This window comes from Fukomys damarensis, unplaced genomic scaffold (assembly GCF_012274545.1).
Source record: "Fukomys damarensis isolate Sample0158 unplaced genomic scaffold, DMR_v1.0_HiC HiC_scaffold_16, whole genome shotgun sequence".
Taxonomy (NCBI): Eukaryota; Metazoa; Chordata; class Mammalia; order Rodentia; family Bathyergidae; genus Fukomys; species Fukomys damarensis.
The window spans coordinates 49150502-49167675 of NW_022900928.1; the positions used below are offsets into that span (position 1 = coordinate 49150502).

Below are 17174 nucleotides of genomic sequence, written 5' to 3' on the forward strand. Positions count from 1 at the left end.
CATGTATTATTGTAGAGAAAAGACAATAACATACACACACACACACACACACACACACACACACACACATGAATATAACAATCAGAATTACTAACGTTAAAAAATCTGATAAGATAACATAATGGAAAATCTAAAACTATATAATGTTTATTAAAAGTGAGTGATTAAACAAATGTTACACAAAGGCATAATATGTGACAATAAGAAGGAATAAATTGCAAATCATGTGATAAAAATGAATAAATCTCAAAAATGGTATGCCCTATGAAAGAAACATTAGTCAAAAGCATATATACTGTACAATTCTGTAAAATTACCAAGTCAATGCCATTTAATAGTGATAAAAAATTAGAACAATAGCTAATTGTAAAGATTTGAGTACAAATAACTAAAATGATATATGAGAAAACTTTCTGGAATAATATCCAACAATTTTTCTTAAATAAAAAAAAAATGAGATGCCCTGTTTGGCTGACATTGCTGCTTTAAGCTTACCTCTGAGGATGTTAATTCTAAAGCAGTTCTTGAAAAGGTAATAAGTTGTCCTCCTCTACAAAAGCATTTTGCAAGCAATACAGCAAACTCTAAATGCAGTTGATTGCCAATACCTGAAGAACTGGGCAAGGGAAGCATTCAAAAGAAATAAAAACACCACAGAAGAGGATACAACTCAGATGATGATACTCAAGGCAATATCCAGCTAAAGGAGTTAGAGAAAACTCTTGCTTTAGCAAAATCTTAAATCTAGCACTTCATTCTGAAGGATTTCCAAATCTCGTGTTTTGTTGAGTTTAGGCTTAACGGACAGCGCAAAGCCAAGTCAAGCTGTATGTACAATATTCAGACACAGTATCAGAAAGCAGAACATAGTATGTCAAAGGAAAGCACAGTGAAACCACTGCCTTAGAACTGAGAAACATATCTGAGTTCTGAAAATGGTTTTGGATGTGTCACCAGTTTTCATAAGAAGAAACATTATTAATAGCCAATCTGTACATGAAAAGATGCTGAACACAATTCATCAGGAAACTTCATATCAAAACCGTAATGAGGTAGTTCTTCACTTTCACTGTCGTGGCAATAATTAAAAAGGGAAATAAACGTTGGTGATGATGTGGAGAAATTGATCAGTGGCACACACCTGTAGTTCCAGCATTTTGAAACCTTGAAATATCCTTCTGTGTCCTCTCTAAGGGTTTCTGAGATGCACTCTTCAGCTGTGTTGTGATTTGATAGCCAAAGGACTCTAAAAAAGCCATCACTAGTAAATGTGGATCTCTGCTGGAAAGAAAAGAGAACGAACTTAAGGAACACATTAAATTGTCCCCCCCAAAATAAACAGGGAAAACTTCAGGCAACTTCTGGGTGAAATTTCCACCATTACCTTAATTTTGATGTGGATAGAAGTAAATTCTGGAGGAAAATCCTTGGTGCGCCAGGTTCTTCTCCAGAGACAGGAAAAACAATGAATTTTGAAGAATATGTGAGAGACAGGTACATCACAGCTAGAGTTGACTTTAGGATACTTTTGAAAGTGATTAAATTTATAACATACAATTAATTTAACGAAAGATTTTGAAGCAAAAGCTTATAAAGAATGTTGGGCTCATCAGTCAGGAAACTGAATTCAAGAAGTCAAGCAGAACAGAGCTAAGAAGCTAATCGAAGAATCTGGCCAACACCTGAAAGATATAGACAAAATTTTGCAGAATGATACATGGTATCAAGTACTGTACTGTAAGCTAGAGGAGAGGCATAAACTAATGGTGTGTGTATTAATGACCTGGATTGCCAGAGCCACTCCCACCTTCCTTAGCCTCAGAGTTCACAACACAAAATACTTCTGAATGCCCTTCTGAAGGGGTAATCTGCTAATTCAAAATGCTTGTGTGAGACAGATTTCAGGTTTCTAAATAAGCGTTAGTATGTTGCAAAACCATCTGACAAAAAAAGAAGCATTTGTGAAGCTTTCGATTACAGAAACTAATAAAGTTTTCTCTAAATAATGAAAAAAGAATAAGACTACAAGAGCAAGAACCAATTTAAATATGTTCAGGGACCATTTTCATCTTCAGAATTAAGGATTATTTTAATCTTACATCATTGCCTTTTCTCTTTTCCTTTCCTTTTTAGTTTTATTTTAGGATTCCCTATTTTTAATGTTTATACAGAGATTTCTTTAACTGAAATACTGAATAGTTTCTCTGTTGTGAAAACTATAATAGTGCATAGGATCCTAATGAGATAATTAATAATATGAAATAGGAAGTAAAGGGCTAAAGGTGTAGGGAAAGTGGAAGGGTGGGGGAAAGGTAATAAGGGAGAGGAAAAAAAATAAAAGTGGAAGTGGGGGAAAGGTAATAAGGGAGAGGAAAAAAAATATGAGAAACTGAAAAAATGGAAATAAAGTGTTTGTAAATGGGGATGGGTGGAGGGGGTGAAGGGAGGGCAGGGACAAGGGGAAAAAATGAGAATCACACCTATTATGCAAAGGTACAGAATCCCAATGATGAATGTAACTGTATTGTATACCTAGATTGTACCAATAAACTCAATAAAAAGAAAAAAAAATAACTAAACCGAGTAAAGAACATTTTGGAAATTTAAAAATAAATCACTTTATTTCAATAATGAAAACGTTTAATAATTGTGAAAACTATAATAGTGCATAGGATCCTAATGAGATAATTAATAATATGAAATAGGAAGTAAAGGGCTAAAGGTGTAGGGAAAGTGGAAGGGTGGGGGAAAGGTAATAAGGGAGAGGAAAAAAAATATGAGAAACTGAAAAAATGGAAATAAAGTGTTTGTAAATGGGGATGGGTGGAGGGGGTGAAGGGAGGGCAGGGACAAGGGGAAAAAATGAGAATCACACCTATTATGCAAAGGTACAGAATCCCAATGATGAATGTAACTGTATTGTATACCTAGATTGTACCAATAAACTCAATAAAAAGAAAAAAAAATAACTAAACCGAGTAAAGAACATTTTGGAAATTTAAAAATAAATCACTTTATTTCAATAATGAAAACGTTTAATATTATGTAATAATTAAAATTCATCTTCTCTTAAGAGCTCAATGATGGCGAGCTATTTTTTTTTAGTTTTTTGCCCCAATTTGCCATTTTGTACAGTTTGAACTTCTCTACCCACTAGGTTGTTTCTAGCTCTTCTAAGTATGAAGTGAGAAAGAGAAGTGTAATATGGGAAAGACGACTGAATAGCGATACCAACAGCTGGTGCTGCTCCAGTTTCTGACATTTTTAACACAATATTTGTATCACAGTACTTTTAACTATTATTGAGATTGCTCATCTCTTCTCCAACTCCCAATTTCTTGAGAGCTTTCCCATGCCATCCTCTTAACAAACATAAATATATGTTTTTATATGTGGTCACATATAATTCCTACCTCAGTTCTTCAATTTGTACTAACATCCTGCCAGTCTCTATAAGCTGAACTAGATACTATTCATGATAAATATCTCCAGAAGGTTGTAAGACAATGATAATCAGCCTTGATCTTAAGGCTGATCTGCATAAAACAGTCCACATATTTTTTTCAATTATTCTGTGGACAAGTGTGGCATGAGTCAATTTTGGTTTAATAGAATAATTTTCCACTGTAATCTTTGTGTTTGTCTATCCTCCTACCCATTTGTCTTCCCAGATTAGGGTCAGAACAGTGCACTTTGTCCTCTAAACTCCAAAAGCCACATATCAGACTCTCCTAGTTTTCTCCAAATCTCACAATTCTGAAGGAAAGAGCAGAATATTCATTTATCTCCTTCAAAGACAAGTTGTAAGTACTCAGAGCACATTTACATCTGACTCTGAGGAAACCCTCTCTCTGGCCTTAAACTGTTATTTTGGTCTTACCAATACCTCTGTATGAAATCTGATTATATGTGCTAAGTTCATGGACACCAAACATTATGTAAAGTGACCATAAACATGTGGCATTTGCCATCAATTTAATGTCTTGAGCTTTCTCCCAAAACTTACTTTTATACTAGAAGTTATTGAACTTCATTGTGTAACCTTCTTAAATGAACCAGTTTTCCACATATATTGTCTCTAGTCATAAAAATGTAGGATCAGAGCTATTTTCTCTATACTTAGGTATAGATAATTCTGCTAATAGAGTTTGGATGCTTATTCCTAATAAACCTGGACAGGTTTAAAGGGATAACACTGTTCATCATATTCATGTTGGTCTAAAACAAAGGCTATCTAGTTTTGGTACACGGTCCCTGTTTCTATGCTTAGATATTGTTTTCCTTTCCTTTTTTAAATTTAAATGTTTAAAGATATGGCCCCATACTGAATCACTATGTAGCCAAGGCTAGCCTCAATCTCACAGTGATTTTCCTGCCTCAGCCTCCCCAGTACAACAATTACAAGCATGTGCAAACATCCCCAGATTTCCATTCACATTAAAATGTTTATTCCTGCATTTAATTTATATTGGTTTTTATAGCTTATATGTGAAATACCTACATAGGTGTCAACAGTTTTTGAAGTAAAGTTCTGTACAAGCAAATAAATACAAAAACATAGTCATTTGTAATTTGGTGCCACCTTGCCTACATTTCTTTTCACAACTGGCTTCCCAAATTGGTAGCAGTATTCCTAGCTCTCCAATTAATGTATTGTACAAACCAAGTTTGAAAATATGGAGTTCAGTGTTACTGAGGTTATCATCTAAATAGAAAATGCCAGGCAATTACAACTATTTTTTGTTCTCCTGCCCAATAGAGTAGGGATCTGCCAAAGAACCTTGATTTCCAATTGAGCATTAGTTGAGTTTGAAGATACAGAGTTAAATATATACTGTGACTAGAACCAGATTAGAATGCACCGGAGGATTATGATGTCTCTTTACTCTCTTGCCAAATAGATTTTGCTCTTGCCTAGGAAATTGAAATCTAAAGCAGATGACATTGACCAGACAAATGTCATTCATAGAGAGATCTATGTGTCATGTACAGCACAGATTGAGACATTAAGTTTCTACCATTAAATGAAATGAGAAAATTTGGAGTTTTTCAGAATGTCAGATTTGTACTTGATAGTGGTGTGAGTATCCAGGGCTATGAATAGACCTCAGGAATTTGTGGAGGAGGCTAATGTTTTACCACAAAACCTGCTTTCTGAAAAGCTGTGGAAGAACATTGTGGGATTGAAAAAGCAATCTGGAAATCAGTGTTACCTCTTTAAGATAGCTGTTTGAGCTGAAGTATTTCATTCTTTAAATTGGCCATTTCACGGACAGACTTTGAGAGTGTCAGTACAGCTCGAATGTGCTGTTACTTTTCTTCTCCATAGTATATTTATTTTTCTGGTTTACAACTCATCATTTATATAATAGCAACAATAACTTGTGTGGGAAGACAGAATTTAATCATGACAAGTCTAATATGCCAAAAAATTAGTTTCTTTTGTGTTTTCCAAGTGATCTCATGTTGTTTTGGAGCTTTTTTCATAAAGTTAGGGCAAAGAAAAGAAAAAAAAATAAACTTGCTAAATAAAGCTTACTGTCATCTACTTTCCTCAATTTTTGTATGGGTGTAACTTTTGTTTTCAATGAGCTCACAGAACTTATTTTCCCTTTCCAAGATGGGGAGCTGTTGGGGGACTTATTCAGGGATGGTGAGCACATGGCGTGCATGCAGGAGTGGGCTGTTTCTATCGTTGAAAGCTCTAAAATATCTTCATGGTGATGAGAAGGGAAGAAGAAGGCTCTGGTCTGTTGTATGAACTTGGGGTTGGGTATCTGTCAGCTTTATTCTAATCTTTGGTTGCCAAGTGTCAACACCTGATGAAACTCATGGTGTGTTTTTCACTGTCATTGTGCAAAGATGGCAATCGTCTCTCTTGCTGGCCAAGGGAGACTCCACATTTTCCCTCTTTTTCCACACATCTTCTGAGACTTGGCCTGTGAATCTTCTTTCTGTGCCACACCAACCACCTATCATTTAGCCCCATATCTCTACTAAACTAAGGATGTGCTGTAGGACCCTGAAATGAGAGGGACGCGTATAGATAGATTGGTAGATTTACAATACATTAGATAGAATGGTAAGAGACACAAAGGCACTCTATTTCTGCTTTGATTCTTCATAAATCACACTATGTTTATAAATTGCCTGGTTATTTGTTTGTTTGTTTGTTTTGTTTGTTTTTTGAGACAGGATCTCACTGTGTAGTTCAGACTGCTCTGAAACTCACTGTAGTCCAGGCTGGTCTCGAACTCATAGCGATCCTCCTGCCTCAACCTCCTGAGTGCTAGGATTACAGGCATGCATCACCATGCCCAGTTTCCGTGGCTACTTTTTTAAGTGTATGAAAAATGACTTCATTTGCACTGATGTTTTAAGGTTGTTGGTAGAATATAAAATAAAATGACTGATAGAATTCGGGGTGTCTGACCATTTTTCTACCTCCACGAAACGCACTTCAAGCATGTGCTTGTACCCACTGATTCTGGGGGCATGGTGAGAGTGGTGAAAGGTAAATTTGTTCTTGTCTGTGTATACATTTTATTCTACCCAGTAGTTATAATGTACCTGCTATATCTGAGACGGATGGGGTATAGACAATTCAGTTGCTGTGGTTTTCATCTTGTATCCTAGAATTAATAGAATCATTATCATATTTAATTTGTGCGTTTAAGGCTATGCCAAAGAAAAGGATCTTCACTCTGTCACCATTTACTACTCTGTTTTGTTAGTAAGGACTATCAGGACTCTGTCCATGCAGAATATGCTTAATGTCTCTTATGTATATCATGATTGTAGTGGCTTTCTATCTCTACCTTCAGATAAATAAGCCACAATTGATCTCTCATATCTTATCTGGGTCTGATTATACTATCAGTCAGAATCCATTACTGGCATGTGTCACTATAGTAGTTAAGTTATTTTTCTTTGTAACTATTTCAAAGATTAAATGTCCATCCATGTAAAATATGACACTCAGTTGTTTAGCTGATTGACGGATGTGTGTATTTTGGTCTGTTGATATTATCCCATTCTGTCAGTCTAAAAGTTTGCCTAAATTCATATACTATACGCGTTGGTGCTATTTTTGCAATAGTAGTAAAATTAGAAAATGAATAATGCAATTAATGTTATTTTACTTCCCTCAACTGTAGGTTTCTTATGGAAAATCAATATATTAGGCTTTCCTTCACTGGACTATTATATCCCTCAAGTATAGTAAATATTTAATGTAGTTGTACAGGGACATGAACAAAAGAGCAAGAATGGATAAATAACATAGTATTTAAAGTCCTAGTAAACCACTAAAATATAGGGATATCCTGGCCATCAGAACTCTATTTTATCATAGGTTTTAGGTGGTCATCAATTAGAGGCCCTAGATTTCTAGTTTAGATTCAGACAGGCCCAAAGTATTTGAAGAAATTTCTGAGGGCCAAATGAAAGTAAGAATCTCTATAAATATTTTAGCGCATTTCAGAGATTTGTGAAAGACAACAAATCCGGACCAAACCTTCCATAACTCTGTATCTGAGAATTATAAAAAATGCAACATCGGTATTATCTTTTTCTCAAGTTCCATATTCAATCCATAGGCAATTTTCCATTATAACTTAAAATATATTTTACAATATCCTCTTTTTAAACTCTTTACTAGAGTCCAAACTATCTTCTTTCTCCTGTAACTATGACAATCACCTCCTAACAGGTTACCCTGCTTCCATATCGGTTTCTTTAATCCATCTCAGAGCAGCAAAAATTATTCACTCAAAATGCAAAATTTGATTATAAGTTTCCATGTTCAAACTCTGCCATGATTGTAAGACACACAGGATATATAAAAGTCTCTTATGATAGTCCATAAAAGCCTCATGTTTTGTGGATCCTGACTAACCTTCCATCTTTATTTCTAATCAATTTCCTGTGCTCAGTGTACCACAGACGCAAGGGCCCTGATACACTCACTTAAATTCACCTCTCTTCATTGCAGTTACCTTCATCTAGAACTATACCAAATTCTCATTTCATTTAAATCTGTGATTGAATTTCAGCTTCTTAGATAAGTCATTCATTAACTAATACAATCCCTAGACCCATCTATTTTGTCTCATCCACTTATCATATATGTATCATTTGTTGTATGCCTTTCCCATTGCTATGTTTCAGGTAATCAACACTTGTGTTTTGCATCAGTAACATATACTTAGCCTGTAGTGCTTCAGTAAGTACTGAATAAATATATGTTTATATAAGTGTTATGGTTTTTACCTAGATGTCTCTCCAGAGCCTCATGTGCTTATTGCTGGGGCTTTGGGGAGATGATTGAATCATGGTGGTATGATACCTATTAGTGAATCAGTCCACTGATGAGTTCATAGCTAAATGTGATGTGGGGAGATGAAGCCTATTGGGAGAAAGTCGATCACAGGGGACACAACTTGGCAGGGTCCATCTCCAGCCCTCTTTCCTTGATCCCTCTCTGCTTCCTGTTTGTCATGCCATAGCTGTTTCTCTTATGCCATTACACTCCCTAGTGCCGCCCTACTTTGGAGCCTGCCGAATGTACACTGAACCCTCTGCAAACTGAAAGCCAAAACAAACCTCTCTCTAATTTGTGGTCAGTTCTTGTGTCTCAGTGATGAGAAACTGAAAAAGGCAATAAGTGATTAAAGACTAACAAAATGATAACTCCAAGAAATCTTTCTGAAACCTGTCACTTAAGAACAAAAATGAAAAGAATAATTTTAATCTTCAATGTCCTTAATGCAACTCGTGTCTGGTATCATAGCCACAAACACGTAAAAACTTCCCTAGATTTAAAAAGGGTAGAACTACAGAGCCTTCCTCTGTGATACACATTTACACGAGGTCCTGTCAGTGTTAGGAGAGCAGCTGTAGTGTTGGAAAAATACTTTCACTCGAGCTGGAGGCTAAAATTGTGAAAAGAAGCTTTCTTCACTGACTTAGAGTCTTGAGTTTCCACATACCTAACTCGCCTTTCTTATGGGTAACCTATGACACCACCACGTAGTCTGTGTCATTCAATTGTCACTGACTCATAATACAGGTCTCTAAGGTACTATTCTCTACATCAATGGTGGCGAACCATTTAGGGCTTCCAATGATACAAAGAGACTGCTGTGGCACACGTGCCATAGGTTCCCCACCACTGCAGTACATAGTTCCAAGTTCATCTGCCATGGCCCATATAATTCCAGTACATATATATTTTCTTTACAGTAAATAAAATGTCTACATCCAAAAATACTTATATAGCTCACAGGGTTTTTAATGTCAGAAACAAGTTTAAACAAATGCATTTCCAAAATTTGACAGATGATACATAAACATGTGTCAAACTAATCATAGCAGCTAACCTTTGTTGAACACTTACTATAAGATCAGCATATAATTTAACCAGACAAGTGACAAGTGTAATCTCTGCTCTAGAGATTAGAAATGGGTGCAGAGAGATTTATTCATATAGCGTGTTCCATAATGCTTAGTCAATATTTTTAATCCAAACCCACATTCTAAAATAATTATCAGCAAGATTTTTATAGCGTCATTTTTATGTAAGGCTTTTTCCAGCATTATCTACAAATATTTTGAGCATCTATAATGTGTCAGGCAATGTTGCTATTTTTCAAAAACTTAACTAGAGGAAGTCCGCCCATGATTCTCTCAATCCTCTTAGGTTATGTTTGCCTTTACTAACAATTCCAGGCTAATTAAGACTTAATAAGTATAATGCTACTTTTTAGCTTGTAAAAAATAAAAATAATCACATTTGATAAATGTTCATGAGAACACAAGAAAAAATAGAACTATATTTAGCTGGTTATAATAATGGAATTATTATTAAAGTAAATGGGTTTTATCATTTGGCAGAATTTGATTCAGAAAATAATTAGATTGGTAATCTGGTATTAAATTAAGCTTCTATTTTTAAAGACTATCATTCCTCAACATTTAGGAGAATGAAGGGATCTTTATTTAAATCAGTGAGAAACATACACAGGTAATTCCAAGTTTAAAGATTATTGAATAGAGAAGAAAGAAACTAACACTCATTAAGCATCTATCTCATGTGAGGATCTTAATTTAATTTTATTTAATACAATTTACTGCAATTTAGCAATCCAGGAAGTACATATTATTACTCCTACTTATAATTTAGGGAATTTTACTAAAAATACTTAAGTGGTCAAAGTTGAAATTGCCATTTCAACACATAAGTAACTCCAAATCCTACTCTCCTATTACCAACACCTTGTTACCTCTTAAGCCTTATCCATATATTTTTATTATATGTAATTGTCATGCTGAATATACTCTCCTGAATTTCCCTGGTCCCAAAAGATGTTACTGATTGGTATAGCTGAATAATTAGTTATTATTATAGAGGTGATGTTGCTTCAAAACTGAAATTAAACAGCATCATAAATTCAAAATCACAAAACTCCTTTGCAAAGTTGAAAACACACAGATATAAATGCAGAGATATTTTGACAATAGAAATAACTGACACAGCATTAGTAATCATCATATTATACACAAGTGCAATATTCAAACTCAGAAGTGAGCTATGCAGTGTATGAAAAAGATAGACATCCCATCAACTTTTATCACAATGGATTTGGCTCTCTTGAGCCCTTATCACATGAGATCATATGAAAATAATTTCTCAAATAAGAATGTTATAAGTTGAGCTATTCATTATTACCTGGGAATAGAGGACACTTAGAATTTAGGTATAAGAAAACACAAGATATTTCACCTTCTCTAACCACTTCTCACCTATGATTCATTTCTACACGTATTGAATGTTAAGACTCTAGTTTCTCTTTGGGAAAGCTTTGAGAGATTGAAACAACTGTGTGGAAGAAATGTAATGAAATAGTCTGTATATCAGTTTTCTCCATTTTGCTACAAGTGTATTTCTTCTGATTATAGGAAGAATGTCTGAATCCAGTTGATGATGTTTAAGAATTGTCATTCTTACTTAAAGGTGAGTCTCAAGCCAAAATTAACTTGAGATTCTAGTACAGTGAAAGAGCATTGAAACTTGCAAGCTGAATATTGTTTCAAAATTAAATATATAACCTAGATGATGAAATATAGATTTTCTTAATTTTAGCAAGTAAGTTCTTTGTTTTTATGATTATGTATCACTTGAAATATTCAATCTATTTAAATTACTTGTCATAATTATTTGTGTGATTACAAACTAGAAAATTAAAACTCTCACAATTAGGAATGCAATAACAGAATGTGGTACTACCACCATAGAAAAATGAAGTCAATGCAAAATTAAAACTTGTTTATTGATTCAGTTAAAAAAAATAAAAAGTAAAAAAAAAACACTCAAAGTGGAGTAATCTATAACATATCTCAGTTGTTAACATTTTTCATGGACATTTTATTTTGAGATCCATCATATTTTCCTTTAAACATAATCCTTCTATGACTTGTAGCTATAAAGTATTGAAATACAGCTATAATGTATAAAAGTCAAGATTTCTCCCTTTTTTTTTTAAATCCAAAATTTCTAAAGCAAACTCAGTAAAACAATTTGGTGAAAGAATTTCTATATCTTGCAGATAAAGGTCTGATGTACAAATTAATTAAGTAACTTGCCCATTATCACTAGCAAATAAGTCAGTGGAGCGAGGATTGAACAATAACAATAAAATAATGCCATTTTAAAGACAATATTTCACTCCAATCTCCTAGAATAAGTGCTTTCCATCTTATACTGTAACAAGGTTGACAGGTGGTAAACCTCACCTTTTATATATGTAATAATTGCATTAATATTAACTAACAGAGTTATGAGGATGAAATGCACTAGCATATATATCATGCTCAAATGTTGGAGACTCAGTATAATGATTTCTACTCTTCAAAACAATCAGCATTGTGGGAGTGACTGTGGGAATTAAATATTTATGCAGAGAAAACATACAAAGCTATACTGGTCAGCTGTCCTGTCACCTGACACATGTAGCTGAAGAGAGGAGAAGTTTATTTTATCTCACAATTCCTGAGGTTTCAGCTGAAGGTCAGTTTGAACCAAGACAGAGATATCATGTTGGAGGGACAAGGTGGAGGAAAGCTACTCCTCTCCTGGCAGCTGGAAGCAGAATGAGACAAAGAGCTGTGCCCCCATGTTCTGTCTCCAACTGATCCTAACCTCTCTTTTTTTTTCTTTCTTTCTTTCTGTTTTGTGGTATTGGAGATTGAAACCAGGACTTTAACACTGAACTGCAGGCCCATTCCCTTTTTATTTTAAAACGAGTTCTTGCTAAATCCCTAAATTGCCCAGAGTGGGCTTGAATTTGCAGACTTCCTGCCTCAGCTTTCTAAGGGTGCTGGGATTATAGGAATGTGTTACTAAGCCTAATATGGTAGCATATTCAGCTATGAATTAAACATGGGATTAAACCACTAATAAGCATGCTGTCCTTATGATCTAATTACCTTTCCAAAAGCCCCATATCTGAAACCATGAGACTTTTGGGGGCCATTTTTATATAACCATAACAGAAATCAACCATGAATCAGATCCTGAACTCTGCCATATAATAGCTGGGAAACTGAAGTCAAATTATTTATCTTCCTTAACTTTCCAGTCCTTAGTTAATAACACAAGAATAATACCCCCCTTGCCTTAATCCATTCCTGCTGATATATCAAAATGCCTTAGACTGGGTAATTTACAAGTAGTAGAAATTTATTACCCACAGTTTGGAGCCTGCAAAACCCAATATCAGGCTCTATCAGAATCATTATTTGAAGAGAATCTGTTCATCGTAGATGGTAGCTACTGTGTATCCTCAAATGACAGAAGAGGTGAAATGGGAATACAGGTTTCCTCAGCGGTTTTATTAGGGCACTAATCCAGTTCTTAAGGGGAACATCCTCATTACCTAAGCACTTCCAGTCCTATGTCTTTGTACCATCATTTAGATTTCAACATGTGAACTTCAGAGGGACATAAACATTCAGGCCATAGTATTTAACTACTGGCACCCCCAAATTCATAGCACGCTCATCACAAAATATATTTGTTTCATCCTAATTGCTTTAAAATCAAAACATGTTCTTGCAACAACCCAAAAAGACTAAATTCTAAAGGCCCATTTAAATCAGAAAGAGGTGAGATTCCTTCTTAGGCAATTTCCCTTCCAACTGTTAGCGTGTAGAATCAAACAAGTTGTGTGTTTTCAAAATTCAGCCATGGTGCAAGTTTAGAGAAGAGATCTCTATTTAAAAAGGGAGAAATGAAAGAAAAGAGGCGGGGAAAGAAAGAAAGAAACAACATTATAGTGAGTTCATTTAAAACCAAACGGGGCAGGAAGCATGAAGTGTTAAGAGACTTGGTAGTGATCTCCATCTCCAACTCTATCCCACCTCTTACGGACAGTGTGGAGTTGGTTGGTTCTTAATAGCTCCCAGCAGCCCATATATTTGCTCATTGTAGCTGATGCAGCAACTGCCAATGTTGGAGTCGTATGACTGCAGCTCTCCGTGCTGAATTACATGCCACCTACTCTAACTTTTTGAAATCGCATGGGTGATCTTGCCTCACAGTTCCTCTGGGCACTTGTCTGGTGAAGACTCTGAGGTGGTCCCAATACCAATTAAATTTTTTGCCAGATCTCAGGGCTCTGCAGAGCATCCTTTGAATTCTAGATGAAGGCAACCTGCCCCCAAGTCTGTTATGCTGCACAGATCAGTGAAGACGGAAACACACAAACACTACAGTGCCCTTCTACAGAAGAGGCTAGAGTATTTTCACTTCTGGCCCACTGGCCTGCGACTGAAGGAAATAGGCCCCTCTATTAATACAGTTCTATCCTTGGGAGGGCCTTGGCACTGTGGGCTTATGAGGGGAGTGGCATCTCCATTGACCTTCAAAATGCCCGTGCAGTCATCTTTCCAGTGTCATCTTTCCATAGGCCACAGTCTAGGTTAATGGTCTCCCTGCTTACAATTTGCTTAGTCACACACTTCGTGTTCTGTCCAGAAACACACTCTCATTCTTTTCATAGCCAGGCTTTGCATTTTTCAAATCTTTCTTTCCATTTGATTTTAAATGCCATCTTTAATTCACTTTTATCTTTTCTCATTTTACTTTAAACAGTTAGCAGAATCATGATAAACCTCCTAAGGTTTTGGTTAGAAATGTGTCCCATTAAATATCTTAGTTCATAACTCAAAATTTCTGCTTTCCACAAAGAACTAAGTTAGAAACATAATTTTGTCATGCTCTTTGGAACTGTATAAAATGGCTCTTCTTTCTTCCACTGTCCAATTACATATTCCTCATTTTAATGTGATACCTCATCCAAACAGCAGTTACTTCCATGCTTTTTTTTTTCAATATGCTCTTCACAACCACTGAGGTAATCTCTAAGAAAAGATTACCTGTAGCTCTACTGTTCTTTCTTCTTCGGTCTTCACAAAAAAGAATTCTTAATGCTCAGTTCCTACCAATATACACATTTTCACAAATTCACTTCAAAATTCTTTTAAAACGTTACACATTGTGGTTATCAGATAGGGTTATTTACCTGCCTAATAGAGCATCTGAGACATAATACTACAGTCATTAAATAATTGATCTATAGCTTGATAATATCATAGATTTTCTTATAACTTTTGTATATGTGGAAAATATATAGGCATAAGATTGATCATTTTGAGCATTTCACATGTACATTTCAGTAGCATCAAAGTGATTTACAATATTGTGCATCTATCATTACTATTTCCAGAAATTTCACTATTCCAAACAGAAAATTTGCCCTTTCCACTAAACCATAATTTGACATTTCTTTTTTCCCTCTACACCTGGGAAACTCTGTTTTCTGTCTCTGTGAATTTTCCTGTTCTAAATACCTCATCTAAGTAGAATTGTAGTAATTATCTTATTGTTACTACTCATTTCACTCAGCATAATGTCTTCAAGTGTTACAGCATGCAGCAGAATTTTATTTCTATCAATTAATAATATTCCATTATTTATTTATATGACATTTTATTCATCCATTCATCCATTGGAGGATGTGTCTTGTTTCGACTTTTGGCTATTACAAATGCTGCTGTGGATATCTGTATAGAAGAATCGGTTTGAGTTTTTGTTTTTAATTCTTCTGAGTATATACATAAAAATGGGAATGGGATTGCCAGATAAAATGATAATTCTATGCTTACATTTTTTTCTTTGTAATCATCAAATTGTTTTCCACAGTGGCTACACCATTCTCCATTTCCACCATCAATGTACAAGAGTTCTTATGTTTTCAATATATATAATCTTTTGAAATTTATATTTTAACAATCATATTTAAAGCAACACTCTTTTGGGGGACTGGCTTTCAGCATGATATGTTTTAAGATTTGCTAGCACAATACTATTTTAATCATAGAGGACCATTAATTTAAACTATATCTTTATCGGAAAATTATAGCCATTTTGTGATAAATTATATAGTATATATCCCTGTTTGGAGTTTTGATATTTAGCACTATCTAGTGTATAACTTTTAAAATTTATTTTTATTAACTTAGGACAATTTTTGTAGCATAGTATGATGTCAATACCTATATAAAATGCATAATGATCATAACAGTAATAAGGATTTGCATTTCTTTAAACATTTAAACATCTTTGTTTTGAGAAATCCATATTTATATTTTATAAGTAATTAGGAGATTATAATAGCCATATTCATTGGTGTGCAGTGATATCTCATTACCATTTTGATTTACATTTCCCTAAATATTGATGGTGGTGAATCTCTTTTCATATGCTTTGTAGTTATTCTCATATCTTCTCTGTACAAATACATATTCAAATCCCTTGCACATTAATAAAACAGGTTGCTTATTTTGTTACGTATTACAAACACTTTGTAAATTCTGGAGAATAATTCCTTATCAGATGTAAAATTCACAAATATTTTTTCTACCCCATGGAATATACTTGCACTCTCTTGACAGTATCCATTGATGAACAATTTTTTAAAATTTTAATGAAGTATACTTTATCTGGTTTGCTTTTATTGACTGTTTGAGTGTATTGTTTAGAAAGTAATTTAAAAATTCAAAACTATGAAGAATTTTCCACAACTTTTCTTCTAATGTGCTTATCATTTGAGCTATTAGTTTTAGGTCTTAGATACATTTTGGTTACATTTTACATATGACATAAGATAAGGGTTTACCTCCCTTCTTTAACATATGAATGTTCAGCTTTTCCATCACTATAGACTGAAAACCCTGTCCTACCCATGAATGGTTTTGAAATCCTTATTAAAAATAAAGTGGCTCTATATGCAAATATTCATTTCTCACCACTGTAGTCTGTTTCATTGGATTTTATGTTTGTACTGATGCTAAAATCTCACATTTTTTATTACTATAGCTGTGTGGTAAACTTCAAATCAGGAAGTGTGATACTCCACCTTCATTTTTTTCAAGATTGCCTTTGCTATTCAGAATTCCTTGAGATTTCATATAAATTTGAATGGAATTTCTTATTTATAAAAAGAGAAAGTACAAGAGATTTTTGAGGGGATTGCACTGAATCTGTTGATTTCTTTGAATAGCATTATCATCTTGATGTCTTCTAATCTGTAAATATAGCTTGTCTTGTTTCTTTGTGTACTCTTTAATTTTCAACAATATTTTAGAGTTTTGATACATAAACTTCTGTCTCATTGGTTAAATTTATTTCTAAGCATTTACACAGTTTTTATTACCAAATTCTTGAAAGTGGTCAAGTACCTTGCAAATATTTTGTCCAGAAAAATGTAGAAACTGACAGATTTCTAAGTAGGGATAGAAAGGAAGTATTATTCAACATTTATTAGGTTATGCTGCAAAATTGAAAAATACTCATTGTTACACTAACAAGGTTTATTTGGTGTAAAGTTCATGTTTTGGTTTTTATTTTATTTTATTTTTGTTTGTTTATTTGTTTGTTTTAGAGCTAGGATGTTATGCTTTATAAGAGCTTAGAGCTGGTACCTTTATTTTCTCTTTCCAGGGCTCATGCCAAAGGATAGCACCACTGGGAACATGAGCAAAGGCAATAAGCACAAACAATGTTATGCAAACTTTTCCCTAGAAGCCAGTCTACTAATTTTTCAATGTTGCAA

The 17174-nt window shown here is 34.3% G+C and overlaps 1 protein-coding gene and 1 pseudogene across 1 annotated transcript in view; both read left to right on the plus strand.

Annotated features, from left to right (window-relative positions):
• The window catches only part of Cntn5 (contactin 5), a 1105367-nt gene that overhangs the window by 281979 nt on the left and 806214 nt on the right, over positions 1 to 17174 (plus strand). Inside the window, exon 3 of the mRNA XM_010642035.2 lies at positions 10960 to 11014. The gene's annotated coding sequence lies outside the window, so the exon portion shown is untranslated. The remainder of the gene's footprint in view (positions 1 to 10959; positions 11015 to 17174) is intronic.
• Positions 459 to 742, plus strand: LOC117286263 (annotated as a pseudogene).